Below are 15,353 nucleotides of genomic sequence, written 5' to 3' on the forward strand. Positions count from 1 at the left end.
CCGCGCGTGTCATCAAAAATTGGCTCGCGTGTCACCTTTTGCATGCGTGCTGTAGGTTGCCGACCCGGTATAGAGAGCACAGCTGCTGCTGGCGTTCTGAAGCTGCCAGCGTGTTGCTAGCCTGGGTACTGCAATGATGCCTGCCAAAGTTATCACGGTCTGGTATGGGAAAGCATCCTACTACGGAAGAAGAAATAAGGCTTCCATCCCAAACCTTTGGCAGAGGATTAAAACTTTCACTGAGATACTCTTCAGTAGACAAAGCAGGCAGCTGCCAAACGACATTAGAAGGAGCATTGCACAACTTTATATGAGCATGTTCCTAAATGATCAACAATGTTAACCGGGATGACTTTAAGTGAGGAGTTACTGTACATGTTAAGGTAACACAAATCTTTAACTCAAGACTGGGCAAGAATTAGCATAAGGCCCCAAATCTTACTACAGTTCATTCTTCCATTTTGTCCTTTTCCAGATTTTCCTCTTGAGATCTGTGTCTCAGACATGAGCAAAAACAGCAGATGCATGATAGACTTACTCCCACAGGGCTACCGATGTGTAAGTTCTCAAAGGGCCTCTAGAAAGGCATTTGTGACAGGTGGGATCACAGAAACCCTCTGGGAGCTGCCACCTGATGTGCCCAGACTACTTCTACCCCTGCTTTCCCTGCCAACTCAGGACTCCAGCACCCTGTCTTGCTGAGCCAGACACTCCTGTCTGCTCCAACACAGACCAGGGTCTGAATTACTTGCCCCAAAACTGCAGGTTTACCTGAAAGAGGCTAACAGAAGTGTTCCTGTCTTTAATACTCAGATGCCCAACTCCCAATGGGGTCTAAACCCAAATAAATCCATTTTACCCTATAAAAAGCTTAAAATGCACAAATCTATATCTAATCAAACTGAATATAGATAAGATCCCCACCAGTTCCAGAATGCTCCCTTTTACAGACTAATCTCCTTTTAGCCTGGGTCCAGCAATCACTCACACCCCCTGCAATCACTGTCCTTTGTTCCAATTTCTTTCAGGTATCCTGGGGTGGGGTGGGGATGGAAGACTCTCTCTTCAGCCAGCTGAAGACAAAATGGAGAGGTCTCCCAGGGTTCTCCTATGCAAAGTCCAGCTCCAAGATGGAGTTTTGGAGTCACCTGGGCAAGTCACATGTCCATGCATGACTCAGTTTTTACAGGGAGCATCCACTGTTTACATAGTACCTTGAACTTCCTCAAGTAGACTTCTAATGAGGATTGGAGTATTCCAAGATCCATTGTCCTTTCAGTGTTTCTTGATTAGGTACTTAATTTCAACACTCCTTTCTCCAGGAACTGACCAAATGCTCTACTAAGGTTATTTAGAAATCAAGCCAGTACACAGCCAACATTCATAACTTTGAATACAAAAATGATACATGCATATAAATAGGTTTATACATTCAGTAGATCATAACCTTTACGGCGATGTGTTACATGGCCTATGTAGCAGAAAACACATTTTAAGCATATTTCCATAAAGCCTTATGGGAGGTACTCAAAGCAAGCTGTTGAGAAATTTTCAGAAAACAAACAGTGTAAGAACCCCATTGCTTGTTTTTAATTAATGCAATCCCTGGTTCTTAGCCACATTACACCCCATTCTTGACCATCGCTTTTAATCATTCATTTACCTGGCGACATCTTTTTCCAGCTCACCATGATCGCTTTCCACCTCTAAGGAGGTGAACAATGAGAGCCGTCACACTCATCGGGGTGCCTAACAAGGGTTTTGGGGTCGATCCAACGTCTCCATCAACGGTTGAGTCAAAGGTCCTCCTTGGAACTGTCACTGAGGTAGCGCTTTCTCCACACAAGTCCAAAGGTGCTAGGGGTTAAAACAAAGTCTGAAGTTCTCATGGGGGTGGTAACAGAGTCCACGTTTCCTCTTAGTAGCCTTTCCACAATTTCTAAAACACGTGTCCTTGGTAGAGATGGCCTCCTCTGCCCGGAGCTGGGACTTATGGGGTAATGGTGCTGCTCTCTGATTGGCAGAGGGCATTGGGAGGAGTTCTTAGAGGGTCACACGACCCACTTCCTGACAGGTCACTCCGCCCTGGAACTCACCCTGACTGGTCAAATTTCCTCTCAGGGCAGTACTATCAGGGAAAACCCAACCTCATTGGTACTGGGCACTGGGAGCAGTCCTTAGAGGTCACGTGACACACACCTTGCTTCCGGTCATCTGTACCCCAGAAGTAATACCCCTGGGGCGGGACTTCTGGAGACAGGTGGGAGGAGTGTAAGGAGTCAAGAGGCAGGGTTAGGGTTTGATTCATGAGTGCGGCCCATATACTACTAGGTTTACTGTATCATACGGTTTGTCTTGTTCATTTTGACCAGGTAGTTTGTGTGCTCAAGGAACATCTGCCTTTGGGGAGAATCTCAACACACACAGAGTTCTCAGCAACAGCTTTTGTGAGTTGATTATTTATGAAAAGAGGAGATCTTGAACTAGATTCCATGGGTTCAATAGCTGTTTCTGCTTGGCACTGTTGAGTATCATCTACCTGCAATACAAACAAAAAAATTCTCATGCTTTACTGGTATGGGAGAACCTTGCTAATTACCAGCAGGAAGTGCAAGACCCATTCCAAGCGACTGAATAATATGAATTAGCAGACACATGCGAAAAGCAAGAATCTTCAGTGTTTATAGTTATCACTTTGAAATACAACAGCGCTATGCAGAATGCTTTACAGCAACTACCTACTCCTCACCACGTTCAAGTTTAGAATGGGCATTATCATCCATGCTTTACAAATCGCAAGTCACATAATTTAACAAGGTATAGGCAAAGCTAAGGAGTAGTACACAGTAATTCCTTGTCTGGTCTCTTCTTGCTCAATCACTAATCTGCAGAACTGTATTTTGAGATATGTAATTTAAGTTTAATTACTGATATTTCATAATGAATTTGTACATGTCCTATAGTTTATTCTGTAAATATGATAACACTTGAAAAAGTTGTTTAGTCCTGAAGTATTTACATTGGCCTGCAGAGGATATCCTGTCAGACGTATTATGAAATATTCAGGAGAATGTCATGTCATTCTAAATGTTTAACGTAATCTTCACAATATGTTTGTTTGATGGTCAACACTAGCTTTGTAAAACTGTTGAAAAATTTCACAATATTTATACCTTTAGGGTTCTCTCAAATTCCAGCCCCCACCGCTATTACAATCTTCCTTGTCTCCCCTGCACTCCCCACCAAATTCTGACATGATTTTAGCATCAGTTAGCTAAAATTTCAGTAGTTATAAATGTGTGCTTAACAACAATTGAAATCCCAAATGCCAAAACTTCTGATAGTCTAGGTAATTGGTCTCAATTCTCATCCCACTTACACTGATGTGGGTCCTGTGTGAGAGATGAGCATCAGGGCTTATCCTTCTAGCGCCAATACTTATCAAAATAAAAGCTGTTAAAATTTTGATGTCGAGTGGAAAAAGGGAAGACAGTCCTTACACTTCTGTCATTGTAATAGTAGCTTGAGAAATAGAAGGCTAAATCTAAAACTAAATGATTTTTACCACTGAAAGCAGAGAATGTGGAAGCATTCCTTGTTAGACCCAAGAGTTGTGGGGATAGTGTGCCACCTCTCTAATTGCTCCTTCACTCTAACAGTGTTTTTCTAGCAATGGGCAAAAGCTCAGATTGCAGACATGCAGTGACCAGTGTCTGGTTGAGGCTATCACAATACAAGCATTAAGACAAAGTTCAGTACCAGAACGTCTAAAGAAAGAAATCAATTTTCATTCCAGTGGCCTCAATAATAAAAAGCAAAAGAAAAAAAAAATAGATCAAGTTTGCATAAGAACTGAGAAGACTTCAGGGTCTGGCCCTAAAAATGAAAACTCTGGGAACAGAATCTCTTTTTATAAACAATTTGTTCAAGTCTGATTGTTATTTAAAGAATGCTTTTGTGTGTTGTCCAAAAGTCAACAAAATTTATCTAGACTAATGTTCAAAACTACAACCTGATATTAGGATTCTGGATTTCAGAATTTTTGGCTGTTTTGCTTTTGTCATCAAATACTACAAAACAGCACAGATGGGAAGACATCACACAGACCAAAACCAAAACCACGAGAAATTAAATACATCTACAACAAAAGATATTAGCCCCCCATAGCCTTAATTGTATACTAGGGCTTTTTTTTTTTTTTTTTAAGCACATGGGGCTAAACTCAGCTCTGGCAAGCAGTTGAGCTAAATGGACTCATGCAATCTATCTGAGGGCTGAATTTGGCCAATGATGTTAAAGTTTTACAATGCTTCCAAGTCACACCTATGACAACACGATTATTTAGATAGCGTGCGCGCACACTCCCCAATGTGGACAGTTCTCCCCTAAAGTAACAATTACCTTTTTTGACCACCTCTGGGAGTCCGTCTGGCTCATTGTCCTGGGTCAGTGAATGTACGTAGATGGCAACCTCATCAGCACCTGACCAAAGGAAAGAGCCATTACCTGTACAAATGACTAAGGAAACTCTGGAAAGATGTGTTTAGAATGCAATGATCTCATTCATTCATTCGTTAATTAAGTACATAAGACGTGTGCTTGTGCAACTACAGTCAAGTATAGCAGAGCTTCAGAAACTATACTGATTTATGAGGATCTGGCCCCTCATCTGAATCAAATGTAATAATGGATGTTTTGAAAACATGTGTTAGTCTGTTAGTCTATAAGGTGCCACAGGATTCTTTGTTGCTTGAAAACATGTGTTCTAAATAAATGCATTAAGGTTAGAAACAGGATCATGATTAAGGCTATGTTTTAGTCATGGGTATTTTTAGTAAAAGTCATGGACAGGTCACGGGCTATAAACAAAAAGTCACGGCCTCGTGATCCCTCCATGACTTTTACTAAAAATACCTGGGACTAAATCTTACCGACTGGGAGAGGGGACGCTCCTGAAGACTGCTGGGGAGTGGAGAGAGAGAGCAGAGCAACGCTGGTGCTGGGGGGAAAGAGGTGGCTCAGGGCCCCACCACCACTAGTCCCAGACTGCTGCTGCAGGCCAGCGTCAGGGACCATGCCTGGGACTGCCAGAGCAACGGCCAGCGCGGCTGGCTCCTGAGCTTCCTCAGCTGCTGGGATCCTGGGATCAGCTGCACCAGCACTGCAAAATTCACAGAGGTCACAGAAACTGTGACTTCCATGAATGATTTGCAGCCTTACAGTCACATTCTAGTATAGCATTTCCTTCTTCAACTACCCCATGTGCATTGGGGGGGCAAAATAAATGGATGGTGGATATCTGGCAGCCTTATAAACGCACTTCAGGATAATGTAAATATCAAGCACAGTGCTCCATCAGCTGGGCATGGAGTGAGTACTGTAACTCAGTGCCTGCTTGCCATAATACCGGCTCCACACTGTGCTACATGAGTGCTTTTTGATGTGTTTATTTCTGAAGCAAGAGCATAGAACTACAGTCCCTCATTCACAGTAAATGGAAGTAGAAAAAGACTGTAGGCTAGAAAATGCAGAGGGAATTGATAAGAAAAAATTCACCTAGATGGACAGGTTTAAAAACTTTTCCCCTCTGCTTGGCAGTAAACACCCAACCTATCGTGTTACAAATAAAACTTCATATAGTCATCACCAGAATTTCTCTTTGCAGCGGCACGTGGAATTGTTCACACGCCTATCTAAATTATTAGCAAGAACAGTGCTGTCATATAAAGAATCACTTCATTAATAATTTAAATGGAAATTCTGCATACATCAGAACTGATATGCTCTCCCAAGTCGAGTGTGACATAATGAGGTAGAAGAAGCAGTTTAAAGACAATAGGGGCATGTCTGCCCTGGGAAGTTTCAGAAGATATTAATTAATGTGTTCATTAAAGCAGCGTTACAACATGCAGTGTAGACACTGCCCTGTTATGTTTAATATCACATCAGTCAGTTACGGTTAACCTTAGGGGCAGAGTGAAAAGACATGTTTAAACACGGTCTCATTTTGAAGTACAGACCCTGACAAGTAAGGTGTTGTCTCCTTTGCACCATAAGTGAAACTTTACCAGAACAATGAATGAAAGTTCCTGATTGAATTCTGCCTGGATACCAAAAATGTATCAGTCAGGCTAAAAAAGTGTTTTTAATTTATTAAGGGGGGGGGGTGCACTCAGAAGCTTGCTATGTGAAAGGGGTCAACAGCACAACAGTTTGAGAATCACTGGGCTAAAGGATAATCTCTGCTGAACTACACTTTCCTTTTGATATCAGGCTGTCAAACTGTAGGCAGCTCAGGTACAGATGAAATAAGGGCCCATGCTTCAGGAGATCTGTTTTTCTGCTGGTATAGTGGAGATTCCTTAGCTATCAATCAATCATGTCCAAAAATTCCCAGGACTTCTGGCTAGTGACGAACTAGAAGGATGAGTTCAGCTCTTTCCTCTTCCCTTTATGCAAACTGTCTTGTAAAGCAGCGGATTCTTCTCGACATCTGACATTATTTCCATGGCCTCTGAGAGAAGTTCTGACCTCTGGTTACTCACTTATGTTGAAAGGGACATAAACATTCATACTTCAGAGCACAAGCCAACCTCTAACAGGAGATAGGAAGAAATGTCCCTTGTGGGTTAGTTATTCCATAACTGCCCTCTACAGGTTTCTTCAACCTTCCTCTGAAGCAACTGCTACTGGCCACCGTCAGATGACATACAGGAGACTCAATGGACCACTGGTTTGAACCCATGTGTCCATTCCTATGTTTTTGTTCCAACACTACTGAATTCCATAAAAGTAAACTAAAAGGAAGGGTACCTGACATACTGAAAAACTGTAGAGCACAAGGTGTGCGGTTCAGAAAGCTGGGCGCTCTTTTTCTGAGTGACCCACCATAACCCTGGGGCATCTTGTCTTCCAGGTATGCTCTTCACCAAGTAAGGTGTGTTCCTGTAGCAATCATACAAGGGCCAAAGTGAAAACTGGGTTGGCTTAAAGTATGTTCCTTGTACTTACCTGCCCCAAAGAGACATTTGGACAGGATCTGAGAATGACGTGTCCACAAATGGAATTTCTGGAGACACATTGTGAAATCCCACTCAGAGGACAGTACCAATGCATGGCATCAGCAAACATGGTCACTGGGGAAGACTAGCTACGGAGTGACTGCTGCCAGGATACAATTGATGAGATGAAGTTTTGGGTCTTTGTAAATCTTTACCAGAGTGGTAAATTTAGAGTCAAAGCCATGCCTATTTTAACCTGGTTGAACAATGTCCTGCATTGGATTCAGAATATTCTGATTTTGAACTCCAGGGGGGTTGGAATCCTTTCTAGCAGCCGGCAAGTTGGGAATGGATCTGTTTCGCTGGTCAGGGCACAAACAGTGATGTTGTCTGTAAATGGACAGAGTTGTGTAACTTGAGACCTCAGCCTTGCTGTGATACTACCAGCCATTTAAACCTCTCAACACAGAGGGTAGGTCAAAACGAAGAGTCTTGTATAGGAATTGTAAACTCTTCACACACAAATGCTCATTTTGTCTTTGTGATGCTGAAGATTTAATTGTTTGGGAAGAAAAAGGTTTAGGTCTTCCATGTGAGCTTCTGCTTCATACTTTCCCCTCTGCTAGGCAAACATTCCCTTCATGAATACCTTTGGTGTTGGCAGTGACCAATGGATTACTATGCCGGCTTTGACAAGGAGGGTTCAGGCTTCTGTTGTCTCAGCTACTAATTTCACTGGTTTCCCAAATAGCCTTGCACTTGTGAAAGTGGATGCACGGGGTATGGATGATTTTTTTCACGTTCATGAGTGTAAACAGTTTCCTTATAGCCAGAGAGTAAGAATGCTTTGCTACAAATCATATCAAGACCGAGGAAAAATTGCCATGAAAGAATATCTTACACACCTCTTCAAGGATTTGACAAGAATGTAACCCTGAGAACTCTCACGCTCAAATTGAGGATCATACCCTAGAGACGATGGCCCACTTGCTTGCCACCAACTAGATTTTCCTTACTAAGTAAAAGAAATGGTCACAGTTGGAGTTTTGAAATTTGCTGTAGTGTCCTCACTCTTTTAGTCAATGGAATCTTTTGGAAGGAACTCCTTCTGGAGGCATGGCCATGTCTCTCTCTGGTAGGACTACTGCTGCACTTAGGTTCCCCAAACTTACACATTTTCCTTATCTTTTTATATAACATTTTAGTTTAACATCTAGATTTAACCGGGAATGAATGGAATTCTTATGTGCCTCTGTTCTGGGCACACACTGTCTAAAGTGCTCTTTAATCCTTCAATGCTGTGCAAACCTAAGGAGAGGGGGAGTGTAGGATCCGCCGTTAGGGAGGGCTCTTCGTCCTCCGGGGCAGCTGGGTACCAGGCCACCTCACCACACAGGGTGACACCACCGGCTCAGGACTCAGGCCCTCCAGCAAGGGCAGAGCAAGCAGTTCAGTCTATAAAGCCCAGGCCCTGGATCAGGGTGGGGCAACAAACACTGGTGCAGGGCTCAGGCCCTCAGGTAGGGCTGAGCAAGCAGTTCAGTCTATAAAGCCCAGGGTCAGGGTGTCGGGGCGAGGGGGAGACTGCCACCCGTGAGTGGGGTGGCAGGGGGGACGCAGGCCCGCCCACTCCTCTGCGTCCCAGCCCGGGGCCCTAACAGTGGTAGGCAGGCTGCTGCTGTGTCAGTGGGGATCCTGGCCGCAACACACTGACATTGGCTCTGGGTCTGCTGCAGTCAGACTAGGGTCTGCTGCCCCCGGGCCACTTCCAAACTCCCCCTCGGGGCCTACCTGGATCCTGGGGTCATCCTCCACCGGGTCCAGGTGCATGGGTTCGTCTCGGACGGGGCTGGGTGGCAGGTCCGGCAACTCCTCCGGAACGGCGGTCCAGGGGAGCTCCGGCAGCTCCTCGGGGTAGCGAGCACGGGGGAGGGTAGAAGCCTCCTGGCGCCAAGCTCCCGGAAGGACGTCCGCTCGCTCTGGTCGCTGACCTCCCACTGAGCTCGGAAGGCCCGCCTTTATACTTCCGGGTCGGCGCTTGACCCTTTGCGGGGTAGGCTCAGAGCTCTTTAGCTCCCCCCAGTCCAGCCTCTTCCTCCTCCGGGGCGGCTGGGTACCTGATAAACAGACAGGCACAATTCCCACTCCATTGTGACCTAAATTTTGGGTCCCATTCCCTGGTTGAAAGAGGCTTCCAGGCTGAAAAACAGAGATGAACAAATTACATTACTCTGCCACCTGAGAATGGGCTTCACAGAAGTAACACGTCTCTCTGCACACCCAGATATACTCGTGGGGAGAGAAGGGAGGCAGTGCGTCTAATACAGAGCACTCCAGCAGACCCGTATATAGGAGAAAACCACAGCATGGCCTCATGGATTGGAGAGTGCAAAATACTGATTAAAATGGGAGCAGGACTGGGTCCATACATTTAATTTTGAAATCTCATTAAGTAAGGTTAGACTTCTACAGGGATAAGCGGGAGCAGTCTCCTTCTTTACAATGGCTATTTAGCAGAATTACCTGTTCTCTTAAACCTCAATCTGCAAATTGCATTTTCCCAACCAAATAGACAAATGTAGGGAAAAGTCAAATTACGGCTCGGCAGGTAACATTTCATCACGTTTAAGCAATGGAGTCCATATACAAGCTAAAGGATAATAGTTTGAGGTATATTTGTTTGCTTGGGATTTTAAAACACAGGAGCACATTGTAGTATTTAATGTGCTGATCATATAGTTCTCTTTGGGACATATTTATTCCTCATTTTAAATTGCTTTAAAACCATATAATTTTATGAGTTAGTACTATATATTTGTATAAAGAAGTTCCATCTCAGTTTGGAAAGAGAATTGCGTGTATTAGCTGAAAGTTAATTTAACTATATCACACAATGGGAACTTTTTTTTCTTGGGTATTCTTCAAATCACCATTGATAATGAGGTTTAAAGAACCTCCACATTGAAGTTATAGTTTGTAACAGGATTTAAATAGGTAGAAATGTGTATCTCACTTTTCATCTCTTCGCATAATTCTGGGTCTCCTTCAGAAACTGTTTAGCTGTTTTCAGTTCTTCTTGCAGCTGATGGATTTCTTGAGATTTTTGATCAGACTGGCAGCGAAGAAGGTTTTTTTCCTCCATTTCCTACAACAAAACATTAGTTACAAAACAGTTGATTAAGTCAATAGAGAGTAGTGTGATGTGGTATACTACCCATCTGAGTGCCATGAAGACTCTGGAAAGTTGAACCTTGGTTTCTAAACACATACATGAGTTAGGAACACAAACGGCACTCTTGGCAGTCCTCAGAGGGCAGACAATCCTTTTGGGACGTCTCCCAGCTGGCACAGATCACAGCAGTACCTAGGTGGCTCAGGATATGGAACCATGAGCTGCAACCAGTTCTCTGGTGCCTGCCCATAGCAGATCTTGACACAGGATAGAATCCAGCCCACAAAAACTGAGCGTCAGTGAAGTTAAGTGATTGCCCATAGCCACAGAGGAGTCAGTATCAGAACAGGAGAACTTTCCAGTTCTGGCTGCTGTTCTCAGACCATCCATCCCTCAGTGTGGATGAGTCAAATATATGAAGTTGCTCTTGGGAGCAAGATAGCATTAGATGTGAAGTCTTATTAGTCAGTAATACCTGGGGGCTCGGGATAGTACATTTTCTAAGCATCTTTTTTTCCAAAAAAGTTAAGAAAAGTTAAAATACCCCATACAACTATGTCCTACCTGGGAACTGAAATAAAAGTTATTTCTAAGAAACTAACTCCTTCCACCCATCTGTTCCTGCATTGCTGGGTAACAGATGGCATGGCACTAATTGGGACTCTACTGGAAGCAAGCCATCATTTCTTCATCTACTTACTACGAGCAGATGGGCACCAGTGCACAGAGGCCAAATTCAAGAAAAGGGAGGGTCTGGATGGAAAACAAATTAAAACCTTGCCGACACAGCAAGTCTGTATTTTCAGCTATTTAAACAAGTCACCCAAAGAACATAACTAGAAGCATCAACGGTTTTAGTTATTTTCCTTTTGTCTCACAACCTCCTAGTCCAAAATATCCAACTGCTATACCAGAACAAACACACACACACACACACTCTCTGCTATCAATCATTCTAAAAGACACAGGTGTCAAGAGACAACATTTACAGACAATGCTGATGTGTAACAAATGTTTCAAAGCTGTATGAATTATCAGCTTCCTGTGTTCTAAATATCAACAAAATTCAAGGGGTTCAAATGGCTGAAACGCCCACCCCTCTTGCTGTGACTCAGCACAAGTGGCTCTGATTAAGAAGCATTCAACAAAAAGCTGGAACCAACAACCTAACATAGCTGCAAAAAAAAATAAAAAATCCCATGCTCTGATGCTGGACGTTCACAAAACCATTTACAAGAAATGCATTCTCCTACCTTAATCTGGTAAGGCTACAGCCCATCATTTGTATTTACAATTTGGCCTCAACCACATAGGCCATCATTAACTCTTGCTCGAATCATCGCAATCCAACGTATTTAGACTTGAATGCTTCTGCCCTGCAAAATCTGCAAGAGTTACAGAACACAGCAGCACACCTCCTCAGTAATACAGGTTCACTTGAGTACATCAGTCCTATGTTTCACTCACTCCGCTCATTCCTCAACAGAACACTGAATCAAATCTCGGTCTTTATTTTCAAAGCTGTAAAGGAAATGGGCCCAATATACCATCTTACTCTCTCAGACTTCAGTAGCTGTGTTCCTCAGGAACAACTGTCTACACATCAGAAGTAAAACTAGCAGATGCAGCAGACAGGGCTTTTTCAGGAGCTGGCCCAATACTATGAAATTCACTCCAGCAAAAACTGAGAATGACAACTAACATCACCATTTTTCGTATTTAACCCCCGCCTCCCCGCCAACACACACACTCTTTGCCCTCTGGGACAGTGATTTTCAACCTCTTTGCCATTTGCAGACCCTAGAAAATTTCAAATGGAAGTGCAGACCTCTTTGGAAATCTTAGACATGGTCTGTGGACCCCCACAGGCCACGGCTTGAAAACCACTGTTCCGTTGTAACAACAACCTTTCGAGAACCCCTTAGACAGGGGTCTGTGCACCACAGGTTGAAAACCACTGCTCTGGGGGATATGGGAGAAATAGGAACCTCAAATAACCTCAAATAACAGATGCTAGTCACCTTAATTATTCTTAATTATTCTGGAAAGCATTCAGATACAACAGCAATTGGCACAATAGAAGAACTTAAAAAAACCCAATCGCTGATGTTGCTTCTATGACTATTCTGAGTTCTCTTCCCTTTCATTTTCCTTCTAACGCCAAATTAAAGGAAAAATCTTTTAATCTACAATCAAGGTTTTTTAAAAATCAAAAGTTACAGCCAGATGCTTTTTGTGTAAATTGGAATAACTTTACTGATTTCAATGGAGCTATGCTGATATATGCCAGAGCAGGATCTGGCTTCATAGTTAGAATTTTGTTGATAATGCTAGTCTATAGTGCTTGAAAAAGTTAAAATGTACAAATCATTTGGGGGATTTTCCCACTCCTCCATGAAATCTTAGAATTAAGCAAAACACACTTATACTTAGGAAGCAGCTAATGTTTCTAGAAGTTCCAAATCAACTCAAACAGATATTTAATATATTTTATTTTTTAAGACTAAACAAAGAGTCTACATAATTAGATTAGACAAATAATTCCATATGAACTGTAACCCTATCTGAGGTATGCTGGTGCAAAATCATTTTTTTAAACCCTGACCATACAACCAATTTTTGGCCTGGAGTCAGTCCATATGGAATCAATTGCAAAAACTGCAAGATCGGGGCCTTATTTTGTATCACAGCTATAGGTCTTGTGACAGGGTCGGGCCAGAGGGCTACAGGAGAGTGAGCCTATTGGGATCCAGGAAGTGGGGAGCCCACTGCTAAAGATCACCCCAGCCTTGGGGATCCACAGGACCTGGAAAGCAAGTGGTTTCAGGAGACAACTAATGAAATAACAAGGACAGACGTGCTGTCAAAGGGTCAGTCGAAGGGAACCTGATGGGGACACCGAGCAGAGAACCCCAGACAGCTCCCTCTGCTCCTCGAAGGCATCACGGGAGTCAGTGAACGCCACTCAGAGGAACTCTGCCCAGTTGCGTGAATGGATGGAGGACTGGAAAGAGGCCCCACAGTTATAGGAGACTCCATTGGCCAACCTCCTCTCCCTGGTTTTATAGACAGCCATTTCAGCCAGGGCCAGGAGGAGGTTGACCAAGAGGTCCCATGACTTTGTGGGGCCACCAATAGCCAGTGCATAAATAAGGAGGTGAGGGGAAAAGTGCAGCCAAAGACGCAATTGGATATCTGTGAGGAGCCAGAATAGAGGCTGCAGCTTGGCGTACTCCAGGTAAACGTGCACCAGAGTCTCCCTCACGCCGAGGAAAGGGCAGGTGTCCAGGACAGGGGTGAACTGCGCCAATTACATGCTCGTGCTCACAGCCCCTAAAGGAGCCACCAACTGACATCCCCGGCGAGCTTTGGGAGCAGGGTGGAGTATAGACTGGCCCACCGGGGCTCCCCACCCTCTAGAGGAGGCAGGAAGTCCCTCCACTTTGTGTCAGGGTGGGACGCGAAGGTGAGGAAGTGCAAGGTGTGGAGCACGAGCACGTACAGATGTTTCCTTGGCACAGTCTGGAAACAAACTGGCGTCAAGTCGTGCAGCCGGCTTACAGTGAAGGGGCAGGGAAACCGGTTGGGTCCACAACGCAGGGGCCCGCTACAGGAGAGCGAGAGAAGGCAGAAATATTAGCCCCAGATTAAGCAGGTCCTTTTCCCCTGGGTAAGATAACAGGGCAGTTCCAGAAAAATCAGGAATTTGCTGGAACCAATTAAGGCAGGTAGGCTAATTATGACACCTGGAGCCAATTAAGAAGATCCTAGAATCAATTAAGATAGGCAGGCTAATCAGGGCACCTGGTTTAAAAAGGACCTCACTTCAGTCAGTGAAGGGTGCGCAAGGCGCTAAGAGTGAGAGGGCCTGCGGCTGGAGGACTGAGGAGTACAAACGCTATCTGGCATCAGGAGGAAGGTCCTGTAGTGAGGATAAAGAAGATGTTGGGAGGAGGCTATGGGGAAGTAGCCCAGGGAGTTGTACCTGTCACACGGGTGTTACGTGTAACACTGTAGACAGCTGCGATCCACAGGGCCCTGGGCTGAAACCCAGAGTAGAGGGCGGGCCTGGGTTCCCCCCATTCTCCTCCCCCCTATTGGATATAAGAAGAGTTGACTTGGACTGTGGGTCCCACCAGAGGGGAAGGTCCCTGGCCTGTCCCCCTGACCCACTAGGTAGGTCAGCAGAGACTGTGGGGATTGTTCTCCTTCCTTTTCCTCATGCTGGCCAGTGATGGGGTTAGCTGAGTGAATGGCAGGTTTGAGCCACAAAACTGGCCAAACTGAAGGCTGCCCTGAATCTCTGAGGTAAGCAAATCCGCCAATAAGTGCAGGACCCACCAAGGCAGAGGAGGAACTTTGTCACAGTCTTTTAAGATGGTCCAAAAGAGGACAGCCAGAATAAGACAGTATCGAAACACAACTTCTGGTGGAAATACACTATTCTCCAACACAGAGCTTGCAGAGTTCCCCTGGGAGTCAGTAAGGCATAAATGGCACCAGTTCTTACTGATTTCCAGTTTAAATTATTAATTATTCCAGTTCCTTTGACTGGTTTGCTAGTAAAGCCTGTTTTGCTCTGCACAGCTTCTGTGTTAAGCTCACTGGAGTCCTTTTCCAAACGGTGTTTCACTGCTAATGCCTATGAGGAAAAACACATCACATTTTATTTGTAGTCATATTTAATCTATTTTAAAAAATTAAAAATTCCTGATGTCCCCGTAAACGATGAGCTCCAAAGACAGTTAGAAAACAAAGCAAAAAGAATAAGCCATGTTCTGCTTCCTCCTACAGAAAGAGAAGTTTGGAGTAACTGTTGACTTCTGTGTTGTATAACTAAGAGCAGAATTTGGCCCTAAACCTTGAAACTCAGCACGATGGCTTCAAAAAAAAGTACAATTAAAAATAGCTCAGATATCTGAAAAATCCATCCTCCTTTCACTCTCTAATCCTGGGTTCTAGATTCTGTATCATACCAAAAACAGTACAGGTTAAGGTAACACAAATCTTTAACTCAAGACTGGGCAAGGTTATGAACAATATTTTCAGGCACATTTTCAAGTATATAGTTGTAATGTATAAATATAGTCATAATTTAAGCAATAGTCATAGTACAGTCTGGTAATCATTGGGAATCCTAACCAGTGCTTTCTTTTAAGCTCAATCATAAGGGCAGCAGA

General features: G+C 44.0%; 1 long non-coding RNA gene across 2 annotated transcripts; it reads right to left on the reverse strand.

Annotated features, from left to right (window-relative positions):
- Nucleotides 1-1,772: 1,772 nt before the first annotated feature.
- Nucleotides 1,773-10,027, reverse strand: LOC120400817. Of its 2 annotated transcripts, XR_005596095.1 has the most exons (5): nucleotides 10,015-10,027; nucleotides 8,793-9,200; nucleotides 4,402-4,482; nucleotides 2,348-2,539; nucleotides 1,773-1,857 (listed from the first exon to the last, which is right to left on the reverse strand). It is a non-coding gene; the product is annotated as an uncharacterized LOC120400817 (long non-coding RNA). The 2 variants fall into 2 exon arrangements; XR_005596094.1 differs by lacking the exon at nucleotides 1,773-1,857 and having other exon boundaries at nucleotides 2,320-2,539.
- Nucleotides 10,028-15,353: the final 5,326 nt, after the last annotated feature.

The sequence above is a fragment of the Mauremys reevesii genome, linkage group 3, assembly GCF_016161935.1.
Source record: "Mauremys reevesii isolate NIE-2019 linkage group 3, ASM1616193v1, whole genome shotgun sequence".
In the NCBI taxonomy this organism is placed as follows: domain Eukaryota; kingdom Metazoa; phylum Chordata; order Testudines; family Geoemydidae; genus Mauremys; species Mauremys reevesii.